This window comes from Talpa occidentalis, unplaced genomic scaffold, assembly GCF_014898055.3.
Source record: "Talpa occidentalis isolate TD23 unplaced genomic scaffold, MPIMG_talOcc4v2.1, whole genome shotgun sequence".
NCBI classification, from domain to species: domain Eukaryota; kingdom Metazoa; phylum Chordata; class Mammalia; order Eulipotyphla; family Talpidae; genus Talpa; species Talpa occidentalis.
This window is the reverse complement of record NW_026555331.1, coordinates 142,138,251-142,161,367: the sequence shown is the minus strand read 5'-3', so window position 1 is coordinate 142,161,367 and position 23,117 is coordinate 142,138,251. Positions and strand designations below refer to the sequence as shown.

Genomic DNA, 23,117 nt, shown 5'->3' with positions numbered 1-23,117 from the left:
AGAGAAGGAGGAAAGGCAATGAGAAGCAGTGAAATGATTATATTTCTGTAGACGAAGTTAACTTCCATATGTCAGCCTCACCACTCCTAGGGGCTATTGCTCCCATTTCTTGGGCAGGGAACCTGCAGCAGGGAGAAGTTAAGAGGATGTCCCAGTGTCGCAAAGATAGTGAGTGGCTGTGCCGGAAGTGAAGCAGGTGTGTGACTCCAGACCCGATACTCTTTTTTTTTACAAAGATTTATTTTTTTGTGCATACAGGAGCTGGGGTACAGGCCAGAGGTGTGGGGGATGAGAGGATTCACCAGAGACAGAGTGGGGAGCAGAACAGGCAGACTGACTGAAATACACTGCTGAGGGGAGCAGCAGGCGAAACAGAAGTCTGCTGCACCATGTGGGTAGCTCCCTGGATGGCTGGGGATCAAACTCATGCTGCAGAGGCTGCGAACAGCTTCATAGGCTGCATCTTAACCCCTTGCACCACCAGGGAGGCCCCCAATACTTTTTGTCACAGACGACAAGAATAATAAATGTTGCAATTTTAAAATGCTGCTTTGAAGAAAAACTTGAGGCTACTATAGGAAGATGCCTCCTATTTTTTTTTTAATGGCTTCACCAGCTCCCTGATACACCAGGGCTTCCTCCCTGACACTAGCCCCTGATTTGAGAAACAAGGTCTCCATCATCTAATTCTGCTTCACAGATACATGGATAGGGGAGAAAGCTGTCTGTTTAGGGAATTACTTAAGAAATCATCTTTAAAATTGCTCAGGAAGAACACCAAGACAAATCTAGGTTAACCAAGTGGAAGAAGAATTTGGGGTTCATGATTCTTTTTAGCTAGAAAGCTAGCTGAAGAGACTTTGCAAGGTGTGGCATGCCTGGGGAGCTCTGACATGGACTCCTGAGGCCCACTTCCAGATATTGTGATTCCCAAAGGTTCTGAACCAGCCAGAGCTCTAACCCAGGGTCTGACATGGGAACAGTTACTCAGCCGTTCTTAGCTCTTTGAACCAAAGGCTTAAGAGCACCAGGGAAGAAGAGAGCAGCAATAAGTGGGTTGTAATGCTTTTCACTGAGATTAAACTGGAAGAATTGAGTTTCTTTCTATTATGATGTTGATATTTTCTTCATTTATCTTAAGAAGCAGCACCGAACTCATCAGACCAGAAGAAATTGGATTTCTTTTGAAAAAATCTGATGAATTATTTCCAGGAGTACTGGCTGATTTTCTGCAGAGACTGTTGTTCCATGCTGGGAGCAAATGACTAAACAAAGATGGCAGGATTTCTAGCCTGAGATCCTCCAGCGTGAGAATGATAAAGGGCACGCCACTTAAGTCCTTAAGGTTTCAACGTCCTCCGTACGACGCAGACCTTTGTGGCTCACAGAATGACATTCTGAAGTGAACGGAGAGACTAAAAGAGTCCTCAAGTGCCTCTGATGAACAGTGCCCCAGAGTTGCAAAGCTGAGTCATTAAACAAAATTGACAGTTAACTGATGGTGTATTTTTTATAAGGGGGAGAAACATTCCCCATAACCATGATGATATATTAGATCATAAAGAAACATAAATATTTAAAGACAGAATGAAATTCATCCATCTTTCAGAACAGTACACAGTAGCTAAGACTATACTAAATTAGCAGAGCAACAGTTCTATTTGGAGGTAGAGGAGGGGGTTACAAAGTACCCTCAGGAGAGAGGAGAACAAGGCCCTGAGCTATAACAATTAGAATGAGCCTCCACAATAAACACTGACATACTGAAATGAAATCATGTGACTCAACAGGATAAATAATTTACCAGCACTTTTTGAGACCCTAGAAAAAGGAAAGCTTGATCTTTATCATCATGCATTAAAACAGCAGCCATAGCTTCCCAGGCAACAAGTTCTACATTAGAGAGCACCCTGCTGCCTGCATGGGGCTGGCGAGCACACATTTCATTTAGACATGTCCCCACTCATGATTTGCAGAGCAAGGCTTTTCACAGCCCATTACAGTCGGGCCAACTGGTAGGTGTGGACCAAATACCCTATTCTGGAGATTAGAGTTCCGTATCACCCGGATGGGTGGAATGTTCTGGGAGGAGGTGGTTCCTTTCTCCCTTGGCTGGATAGATGCCTTTGGGCAGCAGTGTCATGAGTGGAGAGGAAGTGGGTGCAGTGGTAGGAAGTGTGGGGTGCAGCACCACATGGACTGGTCTCGTGTCCATGTTCACAGTGGGCTCTGGTGCCATCAGCTTATTTTCATGTGTCCTCCTGTTTTCTTATCAACAGACTGCTCTTCCCTGTGTACCTTCCTTCTTACTTTATTGTAATGATATTGCACTGTCACCTTTTCCCCGCCACTGATTCCACCTGGAAACATTTGTACCAGTAAGGATGTGAAGGGCATTTGGTGAGCCGGTCAGAACTTTTCAGCATTTTCAAATGTTAATTTTTTCTTTCTTTGCTTAGAAAATACACATGATATATGGAATATATGGACAGAAAGATTAAGTCAAAAAAAAGATTACTCATATGATTTCACAAGAGACAAGCTTCTTGGCACTTCTTTTGAGTTTTGTTCCCCTTTGTAGCATTCCACCAATTTCTTTCTTAGAATTGAAACATTTAGGTTGAAACACAAGGGGACACTTTGCTTGTCTCCAATTATAGAAACTTTCTTTCTTGGGGATAGCCTTCCAAAAGCAAAATTAGTGAAAATATAAGTATGTTGTTTAGGACTTGCGCAATGTTGACAGATTGCTTTCTTTAAAAAGCTGTATCAATTTATCTTCCTATCAGTAAGATGTCAGAGCTTATCTCCTCATATTCTTTTAATTTACATGAGGTTGAACAATTTTTACTGACTTACTGGTTTTTAAATGATGCAGGTACGCCTGTATAGATGCGCAAATTGTTGATGCTTTTATCTTTTTGAAGTCCTCCACATAAATTTTTGTTGACAACAAGCAAGATGTGCTCTATCCTCTCATCCCTCGTTCTACCTCCCACTTTGTCATACTGAGTGTCAAAGTCAAGCATCGCTAAAAGCTACCAGAGACAGTTTCTGTTCTCTCCATTGTAAGCCTGAGGGAAGAAAGTCCCATGCAAACCAACTCTTCCCACCCCATAACCATTCTCACTTCTGTACCTCCAGGTGAGTCATGAAATTTGGTGTGGGGATGAAAAGTAGTCCCTGGTGGGGGGACTGTATGGAGTCCTGGGGAAAGTTTTCCCATCCACCTGCCTTTGGGGGTACAGGTGGGGTCCAGAGTCCTAGATCCCTGAATGGAAACTGTATTTTCCAGAGATAACACTTACATCTCATGCTGGCTTTGGAATATGTCTTGGCTATAGTGCTGTTGCTAAGAATACCTAACTTGTACGTGTTAATATAGTCAACCCTCTGAAGGAGGCGGTGTAATCATTCCCATCTTGCAGAAGAGCAAACTGAGCTACAGAGGGTGAATGATTTGTCTACGTGCAAACGGAAGGAGGTAAAAGGAAAAGACTTTGGATACTGTACTCACTTCCAAGCAACATAATTAGAAATATTTGAAATTGTGAAAAGCTAAAGTACGAATTAAAGAATCCCTGTATAGCTTGCTCACTTTTGCCATGTTTTAGGAAATATGGATTAAAGAAAATTCACAAACACAGCTCTCTGCCTTCCACCGTAATGGAATGAGCCAATATTATAGCAGCTCAAAAATAATTCATGTACTTTGCAGTACTGTTTACTAATGCTGGCTTGAACCTAGAAGTTCAGTGTGCTAGACCAAATAATGGAATCATGTTAGAAATTCGACATTCATGAATTACAGGAAAATTCTGAGGCTTTTACAATTTGCTACCTCTCCTTAGTTCTCTCTTTTTATCTCTCTAAATGTAAGGGATAAGTGACCTTTCTTTTCAAAAGTTGGCCGCCCTTTTGATTTTTTTACCTCCTTGAGGAAGGGAAATAATTAAACAAATTCATTTAAAAGACTTTCTCATCTAGTCCTTCCTGAGATAAAGACAGTATTAATGTCAACAAAAGAATTAGGAGCTGAAGCTGACTTCTTAAATGTAAGTTTCGAAGGAGGAAACTTTTACTTGAATTAACTTATTATTGTCTAGAGCTCCCAAAATTCTTTTTTATTCAAAAGCTGGGGTATTTTGAACACATCTATTAGAACCCAGCAGAAGGTGGGTCACTAAACAGTCAGGTAAAACATTTGACTCCTGTTTTCTTGGTTCACTTTAATGGTGTAGGTGATAGTAAGCAAGTAAATATAAAGACAGAAAAGAAAGGAACTCAATAATTCACAAACCTGATAATCATCCCATAAATAACAGAGAGGGAGTTACAGCAGAAAGACTTAGAGAAGTAAATATTCAAGAGATCAACTTAACTCAAAGTCTGGTTAAGTCTTTCACTGCCTGCCCTTAACTGGATGTGTGACCTTGGACAAATGTTACTAGTCCTTTGTCTTCTGCTTTCTGGATGAAAAACAAAGAGGTTATAGCAGATGCTATTTACGTGCTGGCATTTTTACATTTTAACACATTTACAGCACCCTTTGCTGGTCTCTTAAAATCAATGGCTTTCATCAGGATTAGCAGATGCTAATTTTCCTCAAGCCATGGTAGGCAAGATGCAGAAGTGATTGCTCTAAAGACATTCTGAACAAGTGTTACTTAGCTCCAATGAACTTTCCAGACTATAATAAAATGGATGGTAACCCCATGAGTCAGAAGAGTAAATTAGTTTATTTAAAAATATAGCATAATTGCTGTCATTTGTCTTCCCCTTGAAAGAGCATAGGGTTTATTACTGACATGATTGAAAATTCTAATTTGAAACAGTTAAAGTTATTTTCACTTCAGGAATGAGGAAACTAAGGTAGACAGACATTAAATAATTTTCAGAAAGTTAGAGGCAGAATTAGGTTTATGTTTTCTACTAGGATCCTTTTTTAACACTCCCAAAAAGGGATGGGACAGATTTTTGCTCCAACAAGGACACTCCAGAAGACAGTGCTGTCTAGAAAGGAGATCGTTTTCCCTAATGATGATCAAATTTAAGGTGACTTTTTTAAACTTTACCAGTTACATGTTTGGTTTGTTCATTGATAAAATCAGGTTATCAATACCTTCTCCAAATAATTGTTGTCATGTTTAAACTGTTTGTGTCAGTTTGTGTCACATGGTTTGTGTCAATAAATGTTCATAAATTAAGAAAAAAGAAAAAGGACAATGCAGAAATTCCTTCAGCTGGTGGGGGCAGAAAGATGTTCAACAGGAGATGAGAACTTGGGAGCCCCTGGCAGCAAAGCCTGCAGGGGCTTCTCTGAAGGGTGAACTCCCTGAATTTTCTTTACATAAAGTGGCATACACACCACCACTCATCCATGGTATGCTTACAGGGTAGTTCCCTACTGACCTGGTCTCATAACCACCATGTTTTGACTCTACGGGCGAATGGGGGAGTGTCTTTCCTGAGGAAACATTAAAAGCAAAAGTCAGGGCCTCTCTGGTGGCGCAAGGGGTTAAGACATAGCACTATGAAGCTGTCCACAGCCACTGCAACAAGAGTTTGATCCCCGGCCAGGGAGCTGACCCACATGGCGCAGCAGACTTCTCCTGACTCGCCCGCTGCTCCGCCTGATCTATTCCACACTCTTATCTCTGGTGAATCCTCTCACCCTCCCCCCACACCACTGGCCTGTACCCCAGTTCTCGTATGCATAAATAAATACATAAATAAATATTTTTTAAAAAAGTGAAAGTCGGCTATGCCCATTCCTCTCATGGACATAGCCTGATTATTCTTGATAGCAGCAGCCAGAACCTTGGCTGTATTTCTCCTCAGAAAATACAACTACTGAAAACAAAGGACTTCCTCTGAGACCCATCACTGTTGAGATGATGACCTTCTCCCAAGCTCAGTTACAGTCACTGAAATGGGATGAAAATTCCTTTCTATTCCTTTAGCTAGAAACTCTGCCCCCCACCTTTGCAATGTGCTCTACATTTATAAGAATCTCTTGTTGAAATTTCCTCCTCAACAACTTAGGATTCATGTGTCATTCCTTGCTACATCAGATAATTTTTTTAAATTAAGTTTTCTACAACAGGGCCAGAGGACGATCTGCATTTTAAATTCAGCACAATTAAAACTGTGTCTCTTTGGTTTGGCACTGCCTTCGGCCAAACTCCATTTGTATGAATAATTATTCAGTCCATTAAGAAGTCTGCTCAACTCCTACTCCCATTTTGAAGGTTTTAATAAATATTGATCAGGCACATTTCTGTTTGCACTTGCCAAAGCAATTCTGATGGATTCATCTTCTGATGTTATCAAATAATGAAATATGAAAGAGTGAATAGAATTACCCTCTTGTTCTGTGATTTTTTATTTAGGCCCTTCATTTTACTTTCATAATTGTGTTTGTCTCCTACTCCTGTAAATGTTTTTTTGATTATCAAAAGGTGAGTTCAGGTTAAGGAGAGCTATGCTGTGCTGAATATCACTTTAAAGAGTCTTTCCAATTTATAAAAATTATTTATTGAATATCACTTTAGAGAGTCTTTTCAATTTCAAGAAGTAATTTATCTAATATCATAGGTTAATAAAAAGACATAGTATTATACACATTGGTGACCTCAAAGTACATATTGTTTACCAATTAGCACAAGATCCTTATACTGGTTATTATCTAGATATATCTATTTCTCAGATTAACAGCCTGGGAAAAAATTGCTGAAAAATGCTGAATAAAAATAATTTAGAGGCAGTATGGCTGTTTCAGTCTTAAGCTATGAAGTGGAATGATGAACTTTTCAATAAATAATAGAAAAGATCTCTTCAAAGAAAAACCTATTATTATTACTAATGCTGAAGACTCTCTAATAATATTTTAAATCTACCATAATGTAGAAAATTACAGTCCTTGGCTTTAAGCAGCTCCTTTTATCTAGCTATATATTTTTAAATACAATCCAGGCCCAGATCAAATGTATCTAAGGCACTAGGCAAATGTTTACATTTAAAGTAAAATCTGGGGGACCTGCCTAGTGGCACAAGGGGTTAAGTCACAGCACCGTGAAGCTACCTGCAGCCACTGTAGTACAGCACGAGTTCGATCCCTCTGCCCAGCCAGGGAGGTGACCCACATGGCACAACAGACCTCTCCTGTCTTGCCCACTGCTCCCCTCAGCAGTGTATTTCAGTCAATTCGCCTGTTCTGTTCCCCACTCTGTCTCTGGTGAATCATCTCACCTTCCGCACCTCTGGCCTATATCCCAGCTCTTGTATGCATAAATAAATAAATCTTTAAAAAAAAGTAAAATCTGGGGCTGCCTGCTGGCCTGCCCATTCTGCTCCTGTCCTTTGGTACATGGGGAAGGAGAGAAGGAGGTGGAATGCCAGAGACAAAGTATAGAGTTCCAAGTTCGGTCTCGCAGTGACCATCATGGTTAGTGATGGGATGGAGAAGCAAAGGGTAGAGGTGTTGGATCTTGGTCTGTATAATAGGAAGAGCCTTTTCTTTCCTCAAAGTATTTGGGGAGAAAGGTTAGGGGAGACAGACACAAACTGCATGGTTTTGAAGGGAGAACGTGCCCATTACTACATTATGCCAATGAGGCCAAGGTGGTAGGTGGCAGCTAGTGTCATCCTTTGGCTGTTGACTCTGCCCCTGGTCAGTTACCTTATAAGTGTGTTAAGAGAAGGAATGGGTGAGCTTAAATGGCTATTTCACTGCAAGCCATTATCACTGTTGTGGGGGCTAAAGATACCAAGATTGTTCTTCATCTTCATCAGCTGGTCAAGTCTCCAAACCCAGGTTCCTGACTTTCTGTTTAGGAACGCTAGTTTACTTCTAAATATTGTTAGAGGGGGGATCTCTACTTTGTTGAGACAAAAGGCCACATCTCCTAGGACTAAAGGTCCAGAAAGAAAAATGGTTTTGGTAGAGGAAACAACAAATCAGTAGATTATTTGAAAAGTGTGAACACATGCAAATCAGTAGGTCTCAATGGTAAACACTCCAGAGTACATTTACTAAGCCCTCAGGTTATTTATGAAAGACAGAAAACCTAAATAGATCAAAGCTACAAAAGGGGCCACCTGAGATTAAAGAACATGTGATGCAGAAGGGAGAAAAATAGATGACAAAATTGGAAGAAGCTAATGGAAATTTGTACACTATCCAGCAGGGTTTAATTAAAGACCCAACTACTGTGACAAACGTGATGGATAGCCTTAGATAGCTTTGTGAGTTTGGTGGATGACAGGACCATGGTGGCTGATAAATACACGCAAGTGTCAGTGAACCATTTTACACAATGCCTCTACAAAAAGACAAGTAGCAAAATGAATTTATTCTGAATGGTTACCCCTGATAGGACACAGTCTGAAAAACAAACAAAGGATAATGATGAAGGAAAATCAACAAATATGGAAGAGAAAGAATCCAGTGATTGCTGAGGCTACCGGCTTATAACTGATCTCACTTAATACCTTAATTAATGTGCAAGGACATATGGAGATGGTGAAAGGGCACAGGTTACTAAGCAGGGAAGGGCCACGAAGAGCAACAAGAAAGAGAATATAAAAGCTTCCAGAGAATTTAGAATTATGGAGAGTGAGTAATAAAATGAATTTCATATGGGGAAAACCCAGGGGAATTTGTCTGGAAGAAATTCTGACCTCTTATATTTAATAGTTGGGAGAAACCTTAGACCAGCAGCACTAAATATGGTCCAAGGAGGTGTTGTGTGGGTGGAGGCAGGGCATGGAACCAGAGCATTTTCTTACTTTCTGTAAAAAAATCAAGACCAGAGAGGACAGGAGCTGACGATAATCCCTGCCTCTGTTGCACTTCATACTTCTGAATTGCTTTATACTAGAAGCCAATTGAAAGAAAATCAGAAAAGAGCATCAAATGGGATTAAAGGGACAGAAGGTTGGAGGAAAATAGAAGATTAAACGCAATTCAGTCCAATTTTTGCTCAAATGTCAGCCTATCAATAAGTGAGGTTTTCCCTTGACTACCTGATCTGAAGTGAAACCTGCAGCACCTTCCAGCTTTGTTCTCTCACTAGGCTTTACTTTTCTAAATTTTAGTACTCACTTCTAAAAATATATATTTTCTATATATTTTAACATATTTTTTGTAAGTATCTGCATGTATGAAGCTAGAGACACAGCATAGGATAGTGGTTAAGATGCAAACTTGGGAGCCAGTGATATGGGTTCAAATACTAGTTCTTCCTTTTACTGTTTGTATGATCTTAGGGGAAATTTATTGATCTCTCTGTGCCTTCTTTTCTTCATTTGACAAAGGAAACAGAAATAAGGAGTTGTGTAAGGATCAAATGACTAAGAATAGTGGCTGGAATAGAGTAAGTTTTGTAAAAGTATTACATAAACGTATGTCTGCCCACCCCCTCCACCCTGGAATACAGGAGGGTTGGATTCAGAGTTGGACTGCAAATAGGGTATCTAGTGGAAAATGAATAAATCAAAAGAAATGAATTAATGAAAGAGCCCACAGTTGGTAAATCTCATGAGAGTACAGTGTAGAAAGAGGTCTATGATGTTCTGACACTGGGAGGTGAAGAACTAACTATGAATAAAATAGTTGCTCTGTGATAAAGACAGAGGTGTATTCTGATGTAACTGTGATGTGGAACACCCCCCTGTAATTGGGGTAACTGATGGCAAATGAGTGAGAGGAGGACATGTAGGGAAGGGCTCTATTTTTGGTTCATGATCTTCAAGTCTCAGCTTTTCCTTCATTCTCTGATGGAATTAGATGTGAATTCTATCATCTTCCATTGAATGTGTACGACCTTAGAAATTTCTTAGCTGTCTGAATTTCAGTTTCTTCATTTATACAATAAGATAAATGGTAGTTCAGTCACTGGTTAATCTGAGGATTAAATCAAATGACAGAGTGGGACACCTGCCATGTATAATCACATAGCTACGTTTTACTGAATGGTGTATGTACCAGTCTCTTAGATATTATATTTTTGCATCTTCATCTTTGGGAAGCATGTCATATTCTCCATGCTGAAGTGTTTTTTTTTTTTTTTTTAAGATTTATTTATTTATTTATACAAGAACCAGGGTACAGGCCAGATGCATGGGAGGGTGAGAGGATTCACCAGAGACAGAGTGGGGAACAGAACAGGCAGACTGACAAAATACAAATGCTGAGGGGAGCAGCGGGCGAGACAGGAGAGGTCTGCCGCATCATGTGGGACCCTCGCCTGCCGGCTGGGATTGAACCCGCACTGCAGAGGCTGCGGACAGCTTCACAGTGCTGCGCTCAAATGCCTGTGCCACCAGGGGAGGCCCCTGAAGTGGTTCTTTATTAATCCTTCTCACTTGATTCAGAAGAAGGGCTTCTTGTCTCTTTTTTTCTAAGATTAACCCTATGCCTTTGATCACAGCTCCTTCCAATGCCTTTAACACCCTAGAGCTTTTTTTAAACTTTTATTTTGAGCAACTATCCTTTTCATTGTTTCTTTGATGTCTGTCTTCAAACATCATTATGTTTCTCATGTTTTTGGAAAAAGAAGACAAAGCCAAACACCAAACCTCAGACCTTTCATGAGATCCTCTGTCTCCTCTCTCCTCTTTTCTCTCTCTCTTTCACTGTTAAATTTTTTTGAACAAATCACTTGTAGTCAACATCTACCCTTCCAAAGGTTCATTTTGTCTATGAAACTATACCCAAAAGGCTTAATGATAACATCCCAGTGGACAAACTCAATGACATTTGCTTAGTTTCCTTTCTCCTGACAATTTTCCATCCTAAACTCACCTCTCTTTGAGCCATGTTATTTAGATTCTCTTCCAGCTCCCTCCATTCCATGGATTTCTTTATTGGCTCCCATTCTGTCTACCCCAAGCAGACATCCACCTAGCCAGGCACTGGTCCTTTGTCCTATCTCATTGTTTCCTTAAGTCTTATTTGTACTTGACATGCTCGCTCTCAAGATCTGGTCTCTCAACTGACCAAAGCTTCATTTCCTCTGGTTTCCAGACATTTCTACTATAATAGATGCCTTTATCAGGTGGCCTTCTGAACTTCCAAATTTGCTTACCAGAACTGTAGTTTGTAAAACCTCAAAATCTCAGTATCACTTTTGGCTCTTTGGTCTCCATTTCTTCTGCCTGATCATTACTAGGTCGATCTATATAACAGCTTTTATATTCATTTCTTTCTAATCTCAAACCCCTAGTCATTTCTCATTGGATTATTATAATTGTCTATTAACTGTATCTCTCGCAATCACTCACTCCTCCTGGCAAGATCTTTTCTTGTTCTAATTGGATCATATCACAATTGATGTAAAAAGCAAAGCAAAGCAAAATAAGTAGTGGGTTTACTAGTGCTAATAGGGTCAAGTTCAAACTTCTAATACTGACATCCAAGACCTTAAAAGACTTGGGTGCTACTCTGGCTTTCTCCCACTTCTCTCTCCCATTAACATTCCACTGACGTCATACTGAGGTACTCAATGTCTCTTGAACATACTGAGTTCTTTTTGGCTCTGGGCTTGTACATGCAAAGCTTAACAATCTTCAAGACGAGTAAAATCCATATCCTGAACAATTTCTCCCTTCTCTATCAATTGCTGCACAAGGAGTCCATGTAACATGAATGACAGGAGTCATATCTGTTCTGTTTTTTAGAGCTGGTGATACAGAGAAGGGTATTTACTTCTTAACTGTATGGACTTGGAATAGTTACATTTTTTAAATCTATAAAAAGGAATACCTCTTTATAGATTTATACCTACCCACCTCATAGGTTGTTAGAAGGATTAAACCAGGTACTGTATATAAAGTGCTTAGACCAGTGCCAGGCACTAACACATAAGAGCAAATATTAAATAAAAGCAAAATAAAAGGTACAAAAAAAATATGAGGCAATGCCTGTCATACTCCTGTCTCAGCCTCCCACCTTGGAGGGAATCACTGTTAATAGTTTCCAGGATATCCTTCCAAGACAAGCTGAGCTGTGTGTATATGTGTGCATGCATGGGAGAGTGTGTGTGCACACATGTGTATATTTAGAGAACAATGATAGCTACATGTTCTTCAATGCCTTGCCCTTTCCACTTAACAATATATCTTACATGTGGTTCCATTTCCGTACACATCGACCAGTCTCCTCTCCCTTAATGGCTGCACAGGATTCAACTGCATGAACGTACCATAATATATATTTATTGGCTTCTCCCAGGATGCAGGCTTTTTGATGACAAAGACTGTCTTATGACTTTCAGTAGCATTCTCGGTGCTTATGTAGTATAGCATCTTTCAAGATTCTTTATTTGTTCAGCAAATATTCAAGCATCAATTATGCACCAGGCAGTATATAGTAGGATGGTGACCGCAGACACAAGTAAAAACAGTGCCTGCTCTGGCTGAGTCCGCTGTGACAGAAGCAAGGAACGGTATGAAGGAGGTTCTCTAAGACCACAAACAGGAAGGGCTGTAGGCTTCTTGGAGCAGTCAAGGAAGGCTTTTTGGAGGAGGCATTAATGATGAGGCAAACACAAGGGAATGATTGTAGAAGCAAAGGAATGGAATATGCAAAGTAGGCAGGAAAGTTGGAAGAAAATGATGTTTGGGGGAACGACAAGGAGCTTATTCCTCATTCTAGTGCAAGGAGAGTTGGGGGTGGGGGGTGGGAAGGAGGCCAGCAAGATCAGCTGAGGCCAGACCTTCACAGACCCTGTGTGTCTTGCTAGAGACTTTGGTCTTCATAGGTGAGTGGAAGGGACCAGAAGGTGAAAATGACTGAGTTGTTAACCTTTCATTTTGCCTAGGCAGTTAAAACAATGGATTTTTATTATTATCAGGAGCTAATAAAAGAGACATCTGAACATTGCTCAAACGGACAGGAAATAAAGTCAGAACCCAAAGTTATATGCTTCACTTTATGAGAAACACAAACTTACTACATGGTCATTATTTTTCTAATGTTTCCATAGACGAGGCCGGGTCAGTTTCAGCTGATACCCTGGCATTTGGAAACCAGCGCTCTGGCTGATAGGAGGACTCTGAAGATGGGATTTTGGAAGGAAGTCAGATGTGACACCAGCTGAGTTTTAGAAAGGCCTCCCCAGCTTTTCCTGGGCTTGCTCAACTGCTCCTTTATCAGGTTGTATCAAGCTTCTAAGTTTTCTCACAACTCCATGTTCCCAAGCTTGTAGCTGAACAAGATCAATCTCAAGAGAGAGAAAGTGCACTGGCATCTCAGCAGAAAAAGGTTCAGCTCTCAGCTCTAATACCTTTCATTTGGGTCACCACCGGCCTGAGTGCGGCTATTCCAACCACCCAGCTGACGAGACAAGGCAGAGAGGAGAGCACAGGCTGGAGTATGAACATAAGGGCACATGGGACACCTTTTACCAAAAGCTATCGCTGTCCCTAACGCCTCTACTGGTCTGGTGAAATGCATGTAATTTGTGAATACTAATACACAGAAACACTATTTAAATGAGGTTGGAAGACTAGCAGAGAATTCATGTGTTCACAGTCAGCGAACTACAAGACCCAACATGCCTTGCATCGTGGCCAGGAAGATGTTGGAGGAAGGATGTCTGGAGGAAGCTGTTGCCTCCCACCCATTAAAGGAGGTGCCAAGGGCTATGGAAGGGGATTGCTGGCCTTTGATTGGGGAAGTTCACCTGTGTCTTGCCATGAGTCTGCACTTTCCAAACTGCCTTTTTCATTGTTGCTTCTGTACAAACCTGTTTGTTGGTGGAATAACACTGCTTTCTGTTCAAGGTCAAGAAATTATATGTAAAAGTATAAATTAAGAGGAGTACAGTAACTATCTCCTTTAATCTCTTTTCAATCACACACAATTGGCTTGAAGACCTTAATTTGGCAGATGAAGAGAAGGTTGAAGAAGAAGGTGGCAAGGCTTCATGTGGCTGACATTGATTCAAACCCCGGTCTGATTCTCTATTCTAGTAACGGGAGCTTCTGGGGACACTGGTAACTCAGCAACATAATAGAGCAAGAACTTACAAGAGATTCTTAGTTTAGAAACAGGAACTGAGTGTTTGGTGGGGAGGGTGGGCAGTGTCTGGAGGGAAACGAGCTGTTATAGGATAACGCTAGCCATAGGAAAATGCACTCAGAGTCAGCAGAGAAAATCAGGCCCCGAGGGACAGAATGGCAAATGTTTTAAATTGGCCTTTTCTATATGAAAAGAACAACTTTGACTGCTAGACAGTGTTCTTCCTCTAGGTCTCTTTATAAAGAAAAGGGCCTTTGATGGAGAACTATATATAGCAATTTAGATTCTTTTTTTAGAAAAAAGCATCAGATTTGAAAAAATCTGCCAAAAGGGCAGTGGTCTTAGAGCATGCTTATTGCCTTGATTTAAATGCTAGTGCTAACCTATCTCTGGACCACATAACACTCGAGTTTTTCAAAGACCAGAAAGTGAATTTTTTTTAAATTTTTTTATTTTTATATTCCCCATACAATTGCAACCCCCGTATTTTGACCCCAATCCCACCTTTCCCCGCCACCTCCCCCCCCAAAGTGTGTCTCTGGTTCATAGTTGTTTGTTGATTTTGATTTTTTTCTTTCTTATAGTTATTCTTTTCCCTGGTCCCTTATTTAGGTTTTCTAGATTCCTGCTATGAGTGAGTCCATCCAGTATTTTTCTTTTTCTTTCTGGCTTATTTCACTGAGCATGATCCCTTCCAGCGCCATCCATGTTGCTGCAAATTGCATGTGTTTATCTTTTTTGATTGCTGAGTAATATTCCATGGTGTATATGTACCACATCTTCTTGATCCAGTCATCTATTTGTGGGCATTTGGGTTGTTTCCAAAGCTTAGCTTTTGTAAACAGTGCTGCTATAAACATAGGGGTGCAGGTGCTCTTTAGAATTACTGTTTGTGTCCTTTGGGTAAATACCTAGGAGTGGAATTGCTGGATCATATGGAAGCTCTATCTTTAATAGGTTGAGGAATCTCCACACAGCTTTCCACAGTGGTTGGACCAGTTTGCACTCCCACCAGCAGTGCAGGAGAGTTCCTTTCTCTCCACATCCTCGCCAACATTTGTTGTTGCTAGTTTTTTTAATGTGTGCCATTCTCACTGGTGTGAGATGGTATCTCATGGTAGTTTTGACTTGCATTTCCCTGATAGCAAGTGACATTGAACATTTTTTCATATGCCTGGTGGCCATTTGTATTTCCTCTTTGGAGAAGTTTCTTTTTAGCTCTTCTGCCCATTTTTTGAGTGGATTATTTTCTTTGTTTTTGTTGAGTCTCATCAGTTCTTTGTAGATTTTTGTGATCAGTCCTTTATCGTTAGTGTTGGGTACAAAAATGTTCTCCCAGTTGGTGGGGTTTCTCTTTGTTTTAGTTATTGTCTCTTTTGCTGTGCAGACGCTCTTTAACTTGATGTAGTCCCAGCTGTTGATCTTTGCCTTCACTATCACTGCTTTGGGTGATATATCTGTAAAGATGTCTTTGAGGTGCATGTCATGCAGTGTTTCGCCTATATTTCCTTCTATATATTTTATGGTTCCAGGTCTTATGTCTAGTTCTTTAATCCATTTTGAGTTGGTTTTTGTGCATGGTGTGAGGTAGTGGTCAAGCTTCATTCTTTTGCATGTAGCGACACAGTTTTCCCAGCACCATTTATTGAACAAACTTTCTTTGCTCCAGTGCATATTCTTTGCTCCTTTGTCAAAGATTAGTTGACCATAGATTTGTGGGTTTATTTCTGGGTTTTCTATTCAGTTCCATTGGTCCATGTGCCTGTGCGACCAGAAAGTGAATTTGAAATGAAATCTTAATTTCTTGAAGAAATGACTTCTGTTTCTGAGGAAAGGCTAACACTTGGAGTTTCAGACAGGAGTGTCTTTGTCCTTCCAGTCAGGGTAAAGGCCGGTGCAGGACATGAGGTGAGCAGGACGGCAGGACTGGCTGACACCAGGGGCACTAGGGCTGCCTCAGCGATTAAATGAGTTTCCTCTCAAGAGACTGATGTCTGGCGTTCAGTGCTGGCGGCCACCCGTACCTGAGGGAGAGTGACTTTCCCCATCCCCTGGGCTGTTCCCTGCAGTGGCCTTGTAGAGAGAGCCCTGGTGTGCGAAGGTGAGCTGAGGACCAAGGTGAGGAGGAAGCACCAGGCCTGGGCTGCTTGGTCCAGCACAGCCAGAACACAGAGCACACGCCAGGGGCTCTGGAGTGCCTAGCGCTGCTTGGTTTCCCGTGGGAATCAAGGGGAATGAAGGAAGTACTGGGGGAGGGATGCTGGAGAAAAGCCTGTTCTGAATCAGAATAAGGTGGTCCTGGCTAGGGGGCCACGTGCTACTGGTGGGTTTGCAGGGAAACCAACTCTGAAAATTAAAATGAACCCAAATCAGGAAATACCTGTGTTGGGAGTCATGACGAGGCATGTGGAGGCTACTGGGTGATCCTAATAATCTATATTTTTATCTGGGTGTGTTCATGATGTAAAGTATACTCATGCTGTATAGTTAAGATTTGTATAGTTTACTACATGATGCTATACTTCAGTAAAAAATTACCTTCTTCCTCCTCCTCCAAAAAAGGAACAGAAAAGAAGCAAGCAATACACCAGGTGTTAAGAGTGGGGGGCCAGGGTCTATATTTTTAACTCAGTCTCATACCCTAACATTAAGGCAAATGCTAATTTCATGAACCCTGAAAACATTATGCTAACTAGAGAAGCCAGACACAAAAGACCCCAAGATGTATGATTCACTTTATATGATATATTCAGAAGAGGTGAATCTAGAAACAGAAAGTCAATTAGTAGTTGCCAGGAATTGGAGCGGGGAGGAGAGAGGTGAATAGGCAGTGACTGCTAATGGATACAAGGCTTCTCTTTCGGGGTGATAAAATATTCTAAAATTAGCCAGTGATGATGGTGATGATGGCTGCACAACTGTTTCTATATCAAAAACACCCAATGAACTTCATTCTTTAAAAGGGTTTCTGTTTCTGTCAATTTTATCTCGATTAAGCTATTACTACAAAATGCTAATTTCAGCAACGAGAACCCTGGCCTCTGTTCACAGCGATGCTGCCCTGAAGACCGATGCCTTAGTCAGACATCTAAGGCATGTTGAGCTACATGCCTTAGTCTGCTGTAGCTCAACAGAACCTGGGCTATTTGCAGAAAAGGTTCTGTAAACGGATGACAGATATGGGGACATTTCCATGAGATGCCCCTGAAATGTACTCAAGTCCCTTCTCACAGCTCTATACACTTGCAGGCTCTGTGATGCCCCAACATCTCCAGTGCCTCTGAACTCTCCCTCCATAGATTGTTCTTAAGAAAAAGTTATGACAGTTAATCACGGACAACCTCTGGAAAAATTGGTTACAATTGAGACCAATTCCGTGCAATTTGATTGAGCCAAAAATTCACTAATGATTATATTGATATTTTTGTTAAGGGGAGCAATTATTTAACACTTAACTATGTATCAGGTGCTTGACAGATGTGTCATCCTCACAACCCAGACTCCTACCTGTGGTTGCCTGGCTGGTTGATAACATCCCGCTTGAATTCTGCCCATATTACACTATCCTGTCCCACCTTTCCCAGATCATTCCAGGAAAACTCTGATTGGGCCATGAGAAGATAGTTTATCCCCAGCATCAAGTTTGGAGAGACTTAATGTTCACTCACAATCCAGAGACCCACTCACATCATGTTTGTTACAGTCCAATGCAAACTGTAAAGCTCTATGTAAACACATGTATCTGGCAGGGGAATATTAATATTATTTTAGCCTGGGTATCAGGTGGAGAAAGTTAGGAGCTAAGGTGCAGACGGTTGCTCCAAGGTTGCCCCTCTTGTGCTAACCTGTGCTAAATTAGCTGAAGATGAGACTTCTCGAAATTACCTGAGTTTTTATGTGTCTGACCTTTATTCAAGGTAATGAGGGACTCTCCGAGGAGCAGCTGATGCTGAGTAGAGAGGAAGGTGTAGGGAGGGAAGCCTGTGATCTCAGCAGGTACAGACTGTAGAGGAGAAATATGTTCATCTTTAACAGGAAAAGTCGAAAGTTATTCAAAAGGCTGCAAAAATGGCCTGGAAATCGTAAATCACTTCCCTCCACACATACTGCAGAAGTTCAAGTAGGAAAGAAAGAAAAGGGGTTATCCTATGCCCTTCACACTTACAACCTTCTGAATTAGCAGAATTAATCTCAAAATTTCAAAAACCCAAGGATCTTCTGCAGCGTCTTACGTGTGGCCTAATGGGGCTTGTCAGAGAGCAAGATGGAGCCATCGGTTATTCCCTGTGATCCCAGCAGATCCTACTCATGTGACCTGAGGATGGAAGGTGACGAAATAAGAGGGAGCTGGCAGAGGGGATTCCTTCAGGTTGTCACGAGTGAGAAGAAGTGTTGTGAGAGAGCCCCCGGGCCTGGACCCCCGAGCTGTTGACCTATCCGTCCATCAGGCCTGTGCCACAGAGTAAGGCCGTGCTTAGTTTGCCTTCACTTGGCACCGCGGTGTTGGTGCTGCAGACTCTGCAGGGCATGTGGGAAATATAAAGAAGCAACAAATAGATCTTTCATCTGTCCTTTCTACAGTGAGATTGCTTCAGCCAGTCTCCTGCCTCCTCTCTCCACACTTCCTTCTCAGCACTTAGTCTGGATTCACAGGCATCCAGGCAGGTGAGAACTCACCTACCGCCCCCAAAACTCACCTGAGCAAAGCACCTCTCCAAATATTGATTAGAGTTCAAAACCAGAGAAACTCAAAGTCGAAGGCCATGCTGGCAGATGCTACCTGTTACTTATGAGCCAGGAAGGACCTGCCGTGCCTGGAGGTCCCTGAATGTCCCTAGCCAGGTAGCTGGGAGTGTCCCTCCCCGTCCTGGCTTATATTTCTGCTGAGAATCTGCTTTACTGGCAAACATTTTGAATGTTTTTAGAGAGAAACATTTCAAATGTGGTGGTGAAACAAACATTGGTTTGTGACCCAAATGTTTCTGCAAATGTTTTCTCGGGGTGGGGAGGGCTTGCAAATATTTACAAACCATTTGGGCAGGAAAGCGGCAGCAGCGAAGTGTTGCAGAAATAGTGCTTGGGGGAAAGAAAAATACTGAGGCTACCAAGTACGGCCAGGATGAGTCCATTTCTAGTCCACGAGTAGACTTGATGGGGCATCTCGGATGCCTGCATCCCGGGTCCTTGCCTTCCCCAGGCTACCCAGAGAAGCCCCCACAGTCCCACTCAACCTGCATCCCCCACTAGCTCCAGATATAGAAAAGTAAAGGCATTAGCCTAGAACTAAAGACAGAGCCCCAATTCACAAGGGAGACTGAAGTGGGGGGCACCGTTATGATTACTTTCATTTTCTAGGAAAAGACATTTAGATTTGGAGAAATTAGGCTGCAGCTCACACCGTGAATTTACAGCAGCGCTTTAATGCTGTGTCTCCTAAGCTCGATGCCTGAACCTTTCCTATCTCACTGCACAGGCTCTGGATAATTTTTCTGGCTTCCCGGGTGCATCTGTTCTCATACCAGCGTCGCCAGTCATAAGTGGCCTACATTTGTTATTTGTCCTTTCACCTTCATTTTTTTCCCTACCATGCATTGTGCCACTCAATCTGCACTGGGAAAAAAAAATGTGGTCTTGGCCAGGGCAGCGAACACCTTGGGAATGTAGACGCAGCTTCATTTCAGTACATGTTCAATTGAAAGTAATAGTGGCTTCATTGTAATAAAAAGCTTTATTGTGCTTTGTAATGAAGACACAAAGCACTTAGTGGAAATCACAGTCTTTTAAACTAATCGGCTTTATACTCCAGCGCAGTTGCAGCTACAAGGGAATTCAAAATGATTTCTACAAAATGATTTACTCAGAAGTAGCCATACTTCTGAGTGAGAATCTCAATTTTGCCTCAGCCCTACCTCTTGAGTCAGGGATTTTTTTTTATCTCCTCTTTCCCTACTGCGTTTATGGCTGACCCTCCCTGAGAGTAAATACCGTTACATATTATGTGATCTCAATCAGGGTATAAAGACCCTGGACTACCAATCTCTACACACACACACGCTCACACATGCACACCAGAGTACTAGACAGTTAGCTCAGTGAGAGAAGAGGGAGATGAGGATTTTAAAGTCTTTCAATAAAGATTATAACTGTTGTTAGACTGTGCAAAGATACAGAGTAATTAAAAAGCTCTTCAAAGAATGGAATAAGTCCATTAAATCCAGTTAAATATTTTCTCAGAAACACTGCAAGAAACACTTCTTGCTGTTGCATTCTCTCACAATGAACGGGAGGAAGAATATCTCATTTTCCAAATGGAACTTTATGGAGTTTTCAATAAGCCCCCTCAGCACTTATCTAAATCTTTAATTAGTTCTATAATATACTGATGATATCAAGCCTAATTAAATTTATATAGATAAGGGGCAATGAAATTCTAACCAAGTGAGCTGGAAAGCATATATTAAATAGCAAATTTAATGGTTCAAGCTGATAACTACAATTTTATATCAAAAAATTAAATTCAATTTACATGTTGTATTCAAATTGATTTTGAGTGTGCAAATTATTGGAAAAATCTCCTGAATATATCAGTAAAACTGCTAATCCAGCCTGTTTAAATATCAGTTATTAATGTCTGCATTTGCAAATAAGCCACACACATTTGCATTTTTACTGCATATAGTAAAAAAAAATCTAAACCTTATGCTGTTTTATTAAGAATACTAAGTGATTTTTCTATTGGCCTCATGCATAAATTAAAGAGGCAAAGAAATGACTATTGGGTCTAAAGAAGAGAGTCAGCAATTCAGTATATAATAAGGCAAGATGATCTATATATGTGTGTGTGTGTATATACATATATATGTATGTATGTATTTATTTTGCTGATTAAAGTAGTTCTGTTACCCTTACGGAATAGCCATTACAGTGGTTAAAATTCTCCCTTATTTAGGGCTAACTGGAATGGAAACATACCCAACCACCTGATGTCATAATCACAGGAAAAGGGGGGACAGTTTCAAAATTGGTGGTGCTTGCCATCAGTTTGGGGAAGAAAATGAAATGCCTTGTTATGTTTATCAGAGGCTAAAACTACCCACCAGCTAATCACATTTCACAGTTCAGCCAAGGACTATGCTGGAGGAACTATAGTAAACTATAGCAAATACTCACTTGACTGTTCAAAGAGAAGCCCTGAGCATCAATGACCTCAGAATTAGCTGCACATTTGTAAAAATTTGTGTGGCAATTACTCTGGAGCAGTCATTACCTGTTTTCCCCCAAACCGGGTTTATTCCTCTTGAATTCCATTGTTTGAAAAGTTATCTTTGAAATAATCAAATATTTATCAAAGAGCTATATGTATGTGGGTTGCTTGCATTATGGGAGATACAAATACTATGCCAGTGACTTCAGAGAACAGAAAGATGAACTTTGTGGGGCTGGTCTCCCCCAAAGTGTCAGAAGGACTTTCTCCTTATGCACAGAGGGTCTCTTTCATTAAGTGTCACTTTGGTGAGGAGAAGTAAGAGAAAGACTTCTCTTACCATTCCTTAAAGAATGCAGATTGTTTTCAGTGAAGAGGCTGAGGAGTTGTTCTTAGACTATCTCAATCCTCTGCCCCTTTCCTAATCATTTCTCCCCCATTTTATAAGCTAGAAGAATGTGGTTTGGGGGAGCTTATCAGCCAGAGATAGGATTGTGAGTGAAATGTCCTTTTTCAGAGGAAAAGACGAAGTCGCCCTCCTCCTTCCTGGATGTTTCAGGTCCCTTAACACAGAATATATAGCCCCAATTTGCTCCCATTTTATGTTAGAATTTACAAACGTGTACATTCTCCACGTTATTAAATTGAATTTTACTTTGCTAACCTATCTGATTCTGTTTTGATTACTTGTGCAACCTGAGAAGAACCCACAGGAGTGTCCCTACAGAGTCAACTGGAGTGTTCAATCCTTCCAGAAAAGGGGTGGGAGTATGATCCATTTTGAAGAGTAGGCAGGTTAAGTCAGAACAATCAAAACAAAGGTATTGAGGTTAGACTAAAATCCTAAGGACGACTGTGAGATCAATAGGAATAGAAGAGTCTAGAATAAATGACAGAAGGACCTGCCTAGTTAAGAAAGGACAGTGTTTAGGAGAACTTTTGTTCAAGCATGAAAAGTTCGGACTGGACAAAATAATTAAAAAGGTAATTTTAAGGATTAGAAAAAAAAGACAAAAAATTTCAAGGAAGGCCAAAGGGAAGAGACTGAAGAACAGGGGCATCTGCTGGCGTGTTATCCAAGATGTGATATGGCAGTGATGGTGGTTCTGTGTAACAGAAGCCGGACTGAGAACTGAACTCAGAGGAAGAAAGAGTTAACAAGTCTTTGTGTTCAACTGGATAGAAGAGGTCAGTAAGATAGATGGATGAGCCATGGGGAAGGATTAGAAATGTCTGCAATGTAAAAATCTAAGGATAATGGCTGGGGAATGGAATTAAGGTTCAGATCTGGGAGATCGTGAGCCTGCTTTTATAGAGAACCAAACTACACTGAATGAAGTATTCAGCAAATATTAATACAGTGCGGTCTGGGGATACTAAACTATCATTCCATATAAATTGATGGTAATAGCACTTCCAGATCCCCGAAATAACCTACCAAGTCAGGAACACTTCACTGTCAGATATCTGGGGAAACCTGTACATGGTTTATTTTCTGAACATTACAATTCCAGACACATAAGACACACACACAAATATCTATAAAGAGACTCATCTTTTCTACATGAACATAGACTGCATGAGGCGTGCATACCCATGTACTACTCTCTGTCACCATCCGTCTGTCCATCCATCCACCCATGCATCTGCATTTAGCTATTTTACCCACTTCTATTTCAGGATTAATCAGGATCTCTATTCAGACTCGAAGGATGCAGGAGCATGGGGCAACTAAGAGGGAGGGTGGATCTTTTCCTATGTCAGCAAGTCAAAGAAATGTTAGTACCTCTAGGAGCAGGACCACACCTATAGGATTGATTGTCTAGACATGTCTATGCACAGCAGGTGCTCAGATAATGTCCTTTCCTCCAACACCACTTCATTACA

At 41.0% G+C, this 23,117-nt stretch overlaps 1 protein-coding gene across 1 annotated transcript in view; it reads right to left on the bottom strand.

Moving 5' to 3' along the window:
- Positions 1 to 23,117, bottom strand: part of EXOC4 (exocyst complex component 4) — a 668,442-nt gene that overhangs the window by 6,835 nt on the left and 638,490 nt on the right. The gene's annotated exons all lie outside the window — the stretch shown is intronic.